The sequence below is a fragment of the Phyllostomus discolor genome, chromosome 11, assembly GCF_004126475.2.
Source record: "Phyllostomus discolor isolate MPI-MPIP mPhyDis1 chromosome 11, mPhyDis1.pri.v3, whole genome shotgun sequence".
In the NCBI taxonomy this organism is placed as follows: Eukaryota; Metazoa; Chordata; class Mammalia; order Chiroptera; family Phyllostomidae; genus Phyllostomus; species Phyllostomus discolor.
Window position 1 is genome coordinate 52,638,788 of NC_040913.2, and position 12,482 is coordinate 52,651,269.

A 12,482-nucleotide genomic window follows, 5' to 3' on the forward strand; every position below is an offset into this window, starting at 1 on the left:
GAGAGACCTACAGGGTCCTAGAACATGCACAAGCCCCCCACACAGGAATTAGCACCAGAAAGGCCCAGTTTGCTTGGGGGAAGTGGTGGGAGGGACTGAAATCCAAAAGAGAGCAGAGCAAGTGCCATATTCCCTCTCGGACCCCACCCCCACATACAGCATCACAACCTAGCAACTGGGTTGCACCGCTGTGGTGAACACCTAAGGCTCCACCCCTCACTAAGTAACAGGCACAACAAGACAAAAAAAAAACTGGCCAAAACAGAACAGATCAAAGCTCCACAGCAAATATAACTAACCGATGAAGAGATAGCCAACCTATCAGATGCACAGTTCAAAGCACTGGTGATTAGGGTGCTCACAGAATTTGTTGTATTTGGTCACAAATCAGATGAAAAAATGAAGGATACAATAAGTGAAATGAAGAAAAATGCACAGGGAACCAATAGTGATGGGAAGGAAACTGGGTCTCAAATCAATGGAGTGGGCCAGAAGGAAGAAAGAAACAACCAAACAGAAAAGAATGAAGAAACAAGAATTCAAAATAATGAGGAGAGGCTTAGGAACCTCCAGGATGTTTCCTAGGACATCTTGAAACATTCCAACATCCAAATTATAGGGGTACCAGAAGGAGAAGAGGAAGAGCAACAAGTGGAAAACTTATTTGAACAAATAATAAAGGAGAATTTCCCCAATCTGGCAAAGGAAATAGACTCCCAGGAAGTCCAGGAAGCTCAGAGAGTCCCAAAGAAGTTGGACCCAAGGAGGAACACACCAAGGCACATCATAATTACATTACCCAAGATTAAAATGAAAGAGAGAATTCTAGAAGCAGAAAGAGATAAGGAGACAGTAAGCTACAAAGGAGTTCCCATCAGACTGTCAGCTGATTTCTCAAGAGACCTTGCAGGCAAGAAGGGGCTGGAAAGAAGTATTCTAAGTCATGAAAGGCAAGGACCTACATCCAAGATTGTTCTATCCAGCAAAGCTTTCATTTAGAATGGAAGGGCAGATAAAGTGCTTCCCAGATAAGGACATGTTTAAGGAGTTCATCATCACCAAGCCCTTATTTTATGAAATGTTAAAGGAACTTATCTAAAAAGAAGAAGATAAAACACATGTATAGTAAAATGACAGCAAACTCACAATGATTAACAACCATACCTAAAACAAAAACAAAAACAAACTAAGGAAAGAATTAGAACAGGAACAGAACCACAGAAATGGAGATCACATGGAGGGTTAGCAACAGGGGAGTGGGAGGAGGAGAGAGGGGCAAAAGGTACAGAGAATAAGTAGCATAGATGGTAGATAGAAAATAGACAGGGGGAGGGTAAGAGTAGTATAGGAAATGTAGAAGCTAAAGAGCTTATGACACATGGAGATGAACTAAAGGAGGGGAATGTGGGTGGGAGAGGGTATGCAGGGTGGAGGGGAATAAAGGAGGGCAGGAATGGGATAACTGTAATAGCATAATCAATAAAATATATTTTAAAAATTATCTTAATAGGATCGTAATTAACATCAAAACATAATATTTACTCCTAGAAACCATTTTAATTCCTGCACATCCTTTATACTGACCTCAAGAATGGTCCTTTCTGGGAAGCTTTCCTTTGCTTATCAGGATTATGTGCTTCTCCTGTAGATGTCCATAGAACTCCGAGGATTATTTTACCATATTTCTTTACGTAATACATTGCATTATCATCACCTATTTTTCTGCCAGGTCAAATGGGCAGGATCAATTATCTTCGACTACCCAATAGAAGATTCAGAACTTGACACTTAATTAAAAAAATGTAGGAAAGGAAGGGAAGGAATGTGAAAAAAAGTCTAGAGAATGTATTGTCTCTCCATTTCCTGGAAATTATTTTATTGCAACAGATCCACCTGGCTCAAGTTCACTCTTGATCCTGATCCATTGAGCCAAGTGAGATGTAGGTGTATTTCAGAAATGTTGTTCATTGAGACTAAGTGAAAAATTATAACATAATGACTTCTGGAAGCATGTTAACATCTTCCCTGTGTTGCAGCTGTATTAAGCTGAATTATAGACTAAAGCTGCTCAACAGGACTCTCTAATGAAGGAAATGTTCTACATCTGTGCTGGCTAATAGAGTACCCACAAGCTACTTACAGCTATTGAACACTTGAAATGTGGCTAGTGTGACTAAGGAACTGAATTTAAATTTAAGTAGCCACATGTGGCTAGTGACTACTGTTTAGATAGTGCAGGTTCTTAATATTGGAAGTCATATTTTCTAATTTCCTCCCTTTACAGGTGATGAAACTCAGCCTTAAAAAAGCAATGCTATTTGCCCAACTTCCTAATTCCTTGTACTGAAACATGTTTCTGGTTTTGTTACTAGTTATTCCCAATATGATCTTTATGTTGGAATCTACTGTAGAAGATTTAAATATATAGATAGTAGACCAAATGTAACCCTTACAGACCAACAGCAGTAATAAACAACTTTAAAGGAAAAAAAAACACTTTAAGTGCCACTGTATTTAGAAAAATGTGATTTTTCTCAATAAGGAACCTTTAAAAATTATTATGATTATAATAAATTACATACCATGGTTTATTTGTTGAAACTCAGAATTAGCTGCACATAACATTACTCCAGTTGTAAAATGAATAACTGAACACAAAAAAAAAACAATTTCTGAGGCTTTACATACTCACCTAGATAATAATGAAGTAGGGACACATAAAATAACTGAAAAATGACTGACTATGTAAAATAAATATCACATCCACCTCCAAAAGCACCTTCACATTCTGCACAAATATTTTTTGGCAGACAAAATGTTGGAGTTATGTATATAGGTGATGGTAGTTGGGCAAGAATAGTGGAGGGCTGGCAGAAGGTTGAAAATTGTCTCTCTTCTCCTGTAATAATAAACACAATTTTCATGAATCTAAAGCTACTGTGTGCCCGGCCCTAATAGGGGTGTTTAACCTGCGGCCCAAGATTGCCAGATTGCTATGAATGCGGCCCAACACAAAATTGTAAATGCACTTAAAATGTTTTTTGCTTGTCAGTTTTCATTAGTGTTTGTGTATTTAATGTGTGGCCCAAAACAACTTTTCTTCTTCCACTGTGGCCCAGAGATGCCAAAAGTTTGGACACCCCTGGAAACCAAGCTCTATTACTCCCATCCAAGTGCTAAGCAGGCCCGACCCTGCTTAGCTTCCAAGATCAGACAAGATCAGGCGTGTTCAGGGTGGTATGGCCATAGACCAAACTCTGTATCTCTTTAGACTTTTCATGTATGTTCGCCTGGCAAACCTCCAACCTTAGACATCTCTCTTGCAACTGGGAAGCTGAGCTACTGGGGTAAATCTCACTTGCTGGGCAAACTAGCAACACATATAAGATCACCAGTCTCAAATCATCACCTCTGCTACTCTAAGGTTTGTCTTCCCACTCTCCTCACAGTGGAGCACCCCACTTCTGCCATGCCACTCTTTTAGATGACTTCCTCTCCAGCTTTGCTGAGAATAGAAGCCATCAGATGAAAACCCTCTCAGTAGACACTTCATGTCTACAAACCTATAGACATTGGCCCCAATTCTCTCTTCCTGTTACAATCGGGGACATGACCTTCCCCACTTCTAAGTCCATTTCCTCCACCCTTCTCTCTTTTCAATGACTTTATGCCCTTTCTTGTTCTCTGTCACTTCTGGATCTTGTCTCTTTCTTTACTCAGTCTTTTCCATCAGCATTTTAATATCCTCATGTCTATTCCATTTGAAAAGATACAAAAACAACCTTCCCTCCATACTGCATACTCCCCATCTACCATCCCAATCATCTCTTTCCCTCCAGAAACAAACTGCTTGAAAGTGTGTTTAATTTTTTCACTTTATCCTCCCATCTCTGATCCCTCCAATCTGGTATACACCCACCACCCCACAGAAATTGTGCTAAATTCACCAATGACCTAGATGGGTAATCTCACGGGCTATTTGCAGTCTTTTATCCTTTTACTCAGCATCTGGCATGGTTGACTGTGCTGCCTTCTTGAAGCACCTCTTCTGTTGGTACCTGTATCACACATTCTCCTGGTTTCCTTTTATCTTTTAGGCTTCTCTTTCTTAGTGCTCCCAGTGCATTCAACCTATTTTATTCAATTTTAAAATACTGGAAGCTCTTTTTTTTTTAATTATTAAAGATTTTATTTATTTATTTTTAGACAGAGGAAAAGGGAGGAAGAAAGAGAGGGGGAGAAACATCAATGTGTAGTTGTCTCTTGCACATCCCTACTAGCAACCTGGCCCATAACCCAGGCATGTGCCCTGACTGGGAATTGAACTGGCAACCCTTTGGTTCTCAGGCTGGTGCTCAATCCACTGAGCCACGCCAGTCAGGGCAATATACTGGAAGCTCTTAAGGCTCAGTTCCATGCTTCTCATTCTCTCACTCTGCTTTGCTTTCTTGCATCTATTATGCCAGTTAGTTATCCAGATGACTCCTATATCTCTAGTCCTCTCTTGGGAGTTCAAGACTTTTATATCCAACTATCTACCTACCATCTACATTTGGATGTATCCAAAGGTCAAGATCTCCCCTGGCAAACTTGTTTCTCCTACTGTGTTCTTAACACTGACTAATCAGACTATACAAATTCACTCACTCAAAAACATGGGGCTCATCCTTGTTCCTTGCATCTACTTATCCTTATTAATCAATTAATCCTATTATCCTATTTTCCACATGGCTCTGAAATCCATCCATTTCCTCCATCTGTGCCATTACTGCGCTATGCTAATCCTTGCTACTCAAGGATGGTCCATAACCAGGAGTATCATATTCACCTCAGAACTTGTTGGAAACACAGAGTCATAGGCCCCACCCAGAACCTACTGAATCAAAATGAACATTTAGTAAGAACCCCAGATAATTTGTAGGCACATAAAAGTCTGCAACTTCCCCACCTGACCTCCTTGCTTCTATCTTTGCCTCTTCCAAAAGATTCTCCACACAGCAAACCAAATCATGTCACTCACATACTAAAAGCCTTTCAATAGACTCCCATTTTTCTTAGAATAAAGTATATTCTATATACTTTTCCTATTATATGCTATGATTCAAGATACTGTTGTCCTTTGTCTTCACTTCTATTGTATCTCTTCTAAGACATATTAGCTTTAATTTTTAGAAAGTAACTTCAATAAATGTTTTTAGCTAATTTTGTTTTTTGTATGAATGTTATGTTTGCATTGCAAATGGGACTATTTCTCATTTCCTATAGTTAGTTAATTTATATAATAGATGCATATAAAAAGCCCTCAAGTAATAAAGGAGTAGCTTACTTTGCAAAATGCCATAAATTATGCTCTGAAAGCCAGAAATAAATCCCATTGGATAAACAGGATTAAAATTTGAATGTTGTAGGCATGGAAAATAAAACTCTTATTAGTTTTATTTATTTTTTATGAGGGAAGCAGTATCCTGGGCATGAGGTCCACTTCTTTGAAAGAACATCATCTAATTTATCCAAATATATTAAAAACGGGTTCAGAGCTCTGTTTCAATTCTTGTGTCAAATGCCACTGTGGAGAAAGTTTTTGTTATCATGGTATCCTATGAACCTCTGAAAAGAAAAGTAGTCATAAAATTCAATTAAACATATCCCTTTTACTTGTTCAAATATAAAAGAGAAATTGGAATATAAATATTTCACAAGGCAATCCAAAATATAAAATGCAAAGTAGATTCTCCTCAAAAGCTCTCTATACCTTATAATTTTCAGTGGGGAATGAGGTACTATTGATAAACTTTAAGTTGTCTGAAATGTTGGCTGAAGTCATCCGGCAGCCCTGCTTTCAGGTAGGGGAGCTCAAGATACTTCCAGGTAGACTAAAGGACTCCTTCAGAATATTTCTGATCCATCTGAAGTGCTGGATGACAATCATTGGTGGTGTCACAGGGTGAGTCACAGGGTCAGCCACAAGCAAAAGCAGGATTTCCTAAGGAAGCTTTCAGGAGAGATGACAGTGAGACTTCTGCAAAGCAGGGACAAAAGAACCTGAAGCTTGGAGATGAGCTTCAAAGGACCAAACTTGGAGGAGGATCAAAAGAACCTAAAGCAACTAAATGAAAAAAGCCAGTTACATAGGAACATATACTGTATGATTCCATTTGTATAAAACATTCAGAAAAAGCAAGACCATACAGATAGAAATTAGATTATTGGTTGCTTAGGGCTGGGGGAGAAGGATGGAGAGATAGCAGGTCAAAGGCTAAGAGGTACAGGGATTCTTTACAGCATAATGAAAATATTCTAAAATTGTAGTAATGATTGCACAACTGTAAATACAGTGAAAAGTACTTAACTGTACACTTTAAATAGTTGAATTGTATAGTATGTCAATTATATCTCAAGAAAGCTGTAAAAAAATTAAAATAAATTCTAAAAAGTACCCCCACAAAAAAGATAAGAAAAATGTAAAGATATTGAACTATAATAGTGATGAATGTTTCATATGATTCATATATGGCTATTTCTTGATTTTTTTCTGTTAGCTATCAATTGTTGTCTTCCTGCTGCATAAAATTAAGATTTCACTTCTTACCTGCCATCCCCCCACCATGCACACATATACATTTTCCTCCCACCATTCTCCCATTATAGCTATATTGTCAAGTTTGGTAAGATCAATATTTAGCCCTGAAGACTCAAATTTGTATCTACAACAGAGTTATTTCCCAAGTCTGGATGATATCCAGGTGCTTAATAAACATCTATACTTTACTGTCTAATAGACATCTCAAACTCAATTTGTCCAAAACTGAGCCCTTGACATCCTCTAAAACCTGCTCCTCTCACTGCCTTTCCTATCTCAGTACACAGCACGCCATTTTCCCAGTTGCTCAAGTCAAATATTCCAGAGGTATCTGGAATATTTGCCTTCACTCTAACTCTTCCATCCCATATATTATCTATCAGCAAACACATTTGACTCTGTCTTCAATATATATTTGGAATCTGATATCTTCTCACCACCTCCTTGACACCCCTCCTGATCTATCATTTCTTCTTTGAATTGCTACCATGGTTCCCAGTTGGTTTTCCCACTTCTGTCCTTGGTGCCTTGAGCTTGTTCCACAGAGTGACAGAGTTAAAATAAAAGCAGATCGTGCTGCTCTTCTGCTCCAAAGCCTCCAATGGCTCCCGTTGCATTACAGGGATATCAGTGGAAGTGATTGTACCTGAACCAGTAAACACAATAGGCCCCTGGATGGTCTGTTACCCTAGCACACAAGCCTAATGCCTATTACCTATAGGTTTCTGAAAGGGTTAGGAAGGTTAAAGGTCTGCTTAAAACATCAACCATTAAAACAGCTCAGCCTTTAACCTGATTAAGCTTATAACACTTTGCAATGAAGAAATATTTTACACTGGTAAACAGAAATCCTCATCATTGTCTTCTGCATGAGATGAGGACTCTAAAATATTTTTCTACCCAGTCTAAACTCCTCTAAAGCAAATCTGTATCTGATTTCCTTAATTGGGAGGGGTAGGGGTACCTACTCATTTTCCTGAACTACTCTTTATATATACTACCTTTTTCTGGTTCCTTACAAAAAGTGTTTGCAACCTTTTCAGGGTCCTACTTTTGGAAACAAAACTTTTCAAAAACAGAGAGAGGCATCTATTGGGGAAAATCTTAGAATGTTTTAATACCATTTCTTTCTGTTTAAAAATGACCCTGTTCACTATCAGCATGGCATTCTTGATCCAGTTTTTGTTTTATTAATCCACAATAATCACTTTAATATGTGAAAATCAAGTATGTTATATGGGAAGTGGTGTCACCAGGAAATGAAAAATATAATTTTCCCTGAAGATTATAGAAGCAGCACTGGAAGGATTTACAGAAGAACTTGCTATAAGCTAGTTTAGGAAGCATGCTTATTAAATATTTGTTTTGACCCTTTTTTTTTTCTCTGAAATTCTGGGAATGGGATAGTAGCAAAAACATTTCCTTCTGCTGAGCCTATTAGGCTCTTCTTGTAGTGAAGAAGGGACTACAGGGGAAGCCCTCCTCTCTTGGTCTCTTGCTGGTTAAACTATGTCTTTGTCCTGGCCTTTCTCACCATCTTTATTGATTCATTCAGGCTCCTGGGGATTCAATCCTATTTCCTTTTCTCCTCAAGTCTTTTATTAAGTATCTATCTCTTACAGTTATTTTTCCAAAACTTGCTTCAATTTCCTCAGCTATCTTTTTCCTTGCTGTCCATTATTCTCTTATTCACAAATATTTGCTAAACACCTATGTTTTATCACACTCCGTCTCTGCACTGTGACAATCACAAGAGCAGAGCAGCCAGATAGTAAATGCCAAGACAACCATATATACTCACACACAAGATACATGAGCTTCTGAATTTGCTGAAGTTGAAATGAATCTTACAGGGAAAGAAAGAAGAAGAAACTTTACAATCTCCAAGTTAGAGAACACCACAATATAGTTATACTTTACACTTTTAGTTACTACCTCTGCTGTTTGCCTGTATGCTATTAAATAACATGCTGAAGTTGCCCTCTGATGCTGCATTCACCTGGGAAGCAGAGCCTGGGGCAAAGTCTTGCATCTGAGCAGTTTATTGAGGACTGATGCCAGTGAACAGGAGCAGGTGGTAGGCAGAGTATAAGGGAAGCGGGATACAGGGAGAGCCAGTACAGGCGCATTATGATTGTCACCACTGTGAGCACCTGGGCTTCAATACTGCTGGGGCCCTAAGAGAAGTCATGTAGAACATGCCTCAAAATTGCCTACTCACAGAGAGGGGGGGGACCAGTTTTCTACCAGCTTTCCATTTCCACGTGCAGTACATGCTGGAGAAGTTCCAGATGTGTGGTACAGCTGAGGGGAGGTGCTCAAAGCAGGTTGTTGAAGCCAAAGTTAGAGAAAAAAGTGGGCTGGGCAAGGGCAGCAAAAGTGTCCAATATGACTGCCATTTTTTTCTTTTTAAATAAGAATGTCCATAGCAGCTTTATTCACAATAGCCAAAACTGAAAGTAACCCAAAAGTCCATAAACAGGAAAGTGGATAGACAAATTATGGTAAATACATCCAACAAAATCTCACTCAGTGACAAAAAAGGATGGAGCACTTTTCTGTATGTTCTTTTTTTTTAGTATATTTTATTGATTACACTATTACAATGATCCTAATTTTCCTTCTTTACCCACTTCTGCACAGTACCCCCTTTGCCTACAGCAATCCCCCCCCTCCTTAGTTCATGTCCATGGATCGTACATATAAGTTCTCCATTTGGCTTCTCTATTCCCTATAATATTCTCAACATCCCCCTGTCTATTTTGTACATACCAAATTTCCTTCTTTTTTTAAAATTCGGTTTTCTTTTTTGCCCCAATTTTGTTATCCCTTTGTCCCCTTCCTCCCTGAACTCTACCACCCTCCAGCATTCCCTACCACCACTAAGTTCATGTCCATTGGTTGTATATATAAGTTCTTTAGCTTCTCCATTTCCTAAACTATTCTTAATCTCCCCCTGTCTATTTTGTGCCTACTATTTATGCTACTTATTCCCTGTACCTTTTCCCCCTGTTCTCCCCATCCCTCTCCCCACTGATAATCCCCCATGTGATCTCCATTTCTGTGATTCTATTACTGTTCTAGTTGTTTGCCTACTTTTTGTTGTTTTTTAGGTTCAGTTGTTGATAGTTGTGAGTTTGTTGTCATTTTAATGTTCACATTTTTTATCATCTTCTATTTTTTTAGACAAGTCCTTTGACATTTTATATAATAAGGGCTTGGTGATGATGAACTCCTTTAACTTGACCTTCTCTGGGAAACATTTTATCTGCCCTTCCATTCTAAATGATAACTTTTCTGAATAGAGTCAACTTGGATGTAGGTTCTTGCTTTTCATGACTTTGAATACTTCTTTCCAGCCCCTTCTTGCCTGTAAGATTTCTTTTGAGAAATCAGCTGATAGCTCAATGGGAACTCCTTTGTAGGTAACTGTCTCCCTTTCTCTCACTGCTTTTAAGATTCCTCCTTATCTTTAATCCTGGGTAACTTAATTACGATGTGTCTTGGTGTATTCCTGCTTGGGTCCAATTTCTCTGGGACTCTTTGGGCTTCCTGGACTTCCTGGAAGTCTGTTTCCTTCACCAGATTGGGGAAGTTCTCCTTCATTATTTGTTCAAATAAGTTTTCAATTTCTTCCTCTTCCTATTTTCCTTCTGGCCCCACCATAATTTGAGTGTTGGAGCATTTAAAGTTGTCCCAGAGCTTTCTCAGCCTCTCCTCATATTTTTGACTTCTTGTTTCCTCATTCTGTTCTTGTTGGATGTTTATTTCTTCATTTTGTTTCAAATCCTTGGTTTGAGTTCCAGTTTCCTTTACTTTTGGTTCCCTATATATTTTCCTTTATTTTACTTTGTATAGCCTTCATTTCTTCCTTCATTTTGTGACTGAGCTCAGTCATTTCTGTGAGCATCCTCATTACCAGTGTTTTGAACTCTGCATCAGATAGGTTGGTTATCTCCTTGTTGCTTAGTTTTTTTTTTCTGGAGTTTGGATCTGTTCTTTCATTTGGGCCATATTTCTTTTTCTTGGTGCACCTGTTATGTTGTAAGGGGTAGAAACCTAGGTATTCTCCAGGGCAAGGCAGCCTCTTTGCTGTGTTGTGGAGCTGTCAGTAGTGAAAGGGTCAGAGAGGGAACACTGTCGCTTACTAGCTCTGCTCTAGCCCTACTTTCCCTCACTTTCCTCACTTCCCACAAGTGGATTGTAGCCTTTCAGATGCCAATTCACAGATGGGTGGGTTTGTGTCCATTCTAGGGTCCTGTGGGCCTTTCCCACAGACTCGCCTGTGATCCTGAGAGTTTCTCCCACTGCCACAACTCCTGTAGATTTTTACATCCAGAGGTTTTGAGCCTTTAGTTTCCCATGCTGAAATCCTGGGTTCTGCTGTCTGTCTCACTTCCCAATGGTTCTTCCCAGCTAATCGGCCCACGAATGCGGGACCAACTGGTCCACCAGCCACCTCCTTGGCTGTGCGTCCTCCCTGCCTCAGCTGCCTGTCTCTGTCCCTCCTACCAGCCTGGATGAATGTTTCTTTAATGCCTTGGTTGTCAGACTTCCATGAAGTTTGAATATCTGGCAGTTCTGGTTGGTTTTTGTTTTTAAATTTGTCGTTGTCCTTCTTTTGGTTGTGCGAGGAAGTGAAGTGTTTCTACCTATGTCTCCAAGAAGTTGTGGCCAGAACTCCTGGGCTGCTTTCTATCTCTAAGTTCCAAGTTTGGAATGTTGGTAAATTGATGCTTCCATAGACCTCCTCCAAATCCTTGGCATACCAGTACAGGAGTAGATCCACCTCAATTATTCTTCTTAATCCCTGCACCTTTTTCCTCATTCTCCTCCTTCTCCCTCCAAGCTGATAGCCCCCCAAATGATCTCCATATCTATGATTCTGTTCCTGTTCTGGTTGTCTGCTTAATTCATTAAATTTTTTTTTTAGATCCAGTTGTTGATAGTTGTGAGTTTGTTGTCATTTTAATGTTCATAGTCTTGATGTTCTTCTTTTTCTTGAATAAGTCCCTTTAACATTTCATATAATAAGAACTTGGTGATGATGAACTCTTTTAGCTCTACCGTGTCTGGGAAGCACTTTATCTGCCTTTGCATTCTAAATGATAGCTTTGCTGGATAGAGTAATGTTGGGTGTAGGTTCTTGCCTTTCATGACTTTGAATACTTTTTCCAGCTGCTTCTTGCCTGTAAGGTTTCTTTTGAGAAATCAGCTGATAGTCTTACCTCCTTTGTAGGTAACTGCCTCCTTTTCTCTTGCTGCTTTTCAGATTCTCCCCTTATCTTTAATCTTGGGGAACTTAATTATGATGTGTCTTGGTTTCTTTCTTCTTGGATCAAACTTCTTTGAGACTCTCTGAGTGTTCTGAATTTGCATGTCTGTTTCCTTTGCCAAATTGGGGAAGTATTTTTTCAACTAAGTTTTCCATTTCTTGCTTTTCCTCTTCTCCTTCTGGCATCTTATGATTTGGATGTTGGCACTTTTGGAGGTGTCCCAGAGTCGTCTTATACTATCCTCACTTTTTAAATTCTTGTTTCTTCTTTCTGTTCTGGTTGAATGTTTATTTCTTCCTTATGTTCCAAATGATTGATTTGAATCCCAGCTTCATTCCCTTCACTGTTGGTTCCCTGTAGGTTTTTCTTTATTTCATTTGGTGTAACCTTCATTTCTTCCTTTATGTTGTTGCCATACTCAGTGAGTTCTCGGAGCATCCTGATCACCAGGGGTTTGAATTCTGCAGCTGATATGTTGCAGAATTCAACATATGGCTATGACCATTTTGTTTAGTTCTTTTTCTGGGGTCTTGTTCTTCTTTCATTTGGGCCATATTTCTTTGTCCCCTCAATTTGACAGCCTCCCTGTATTTGTTTCTGTGTATTAGGAGGAGATGCTGTGACTC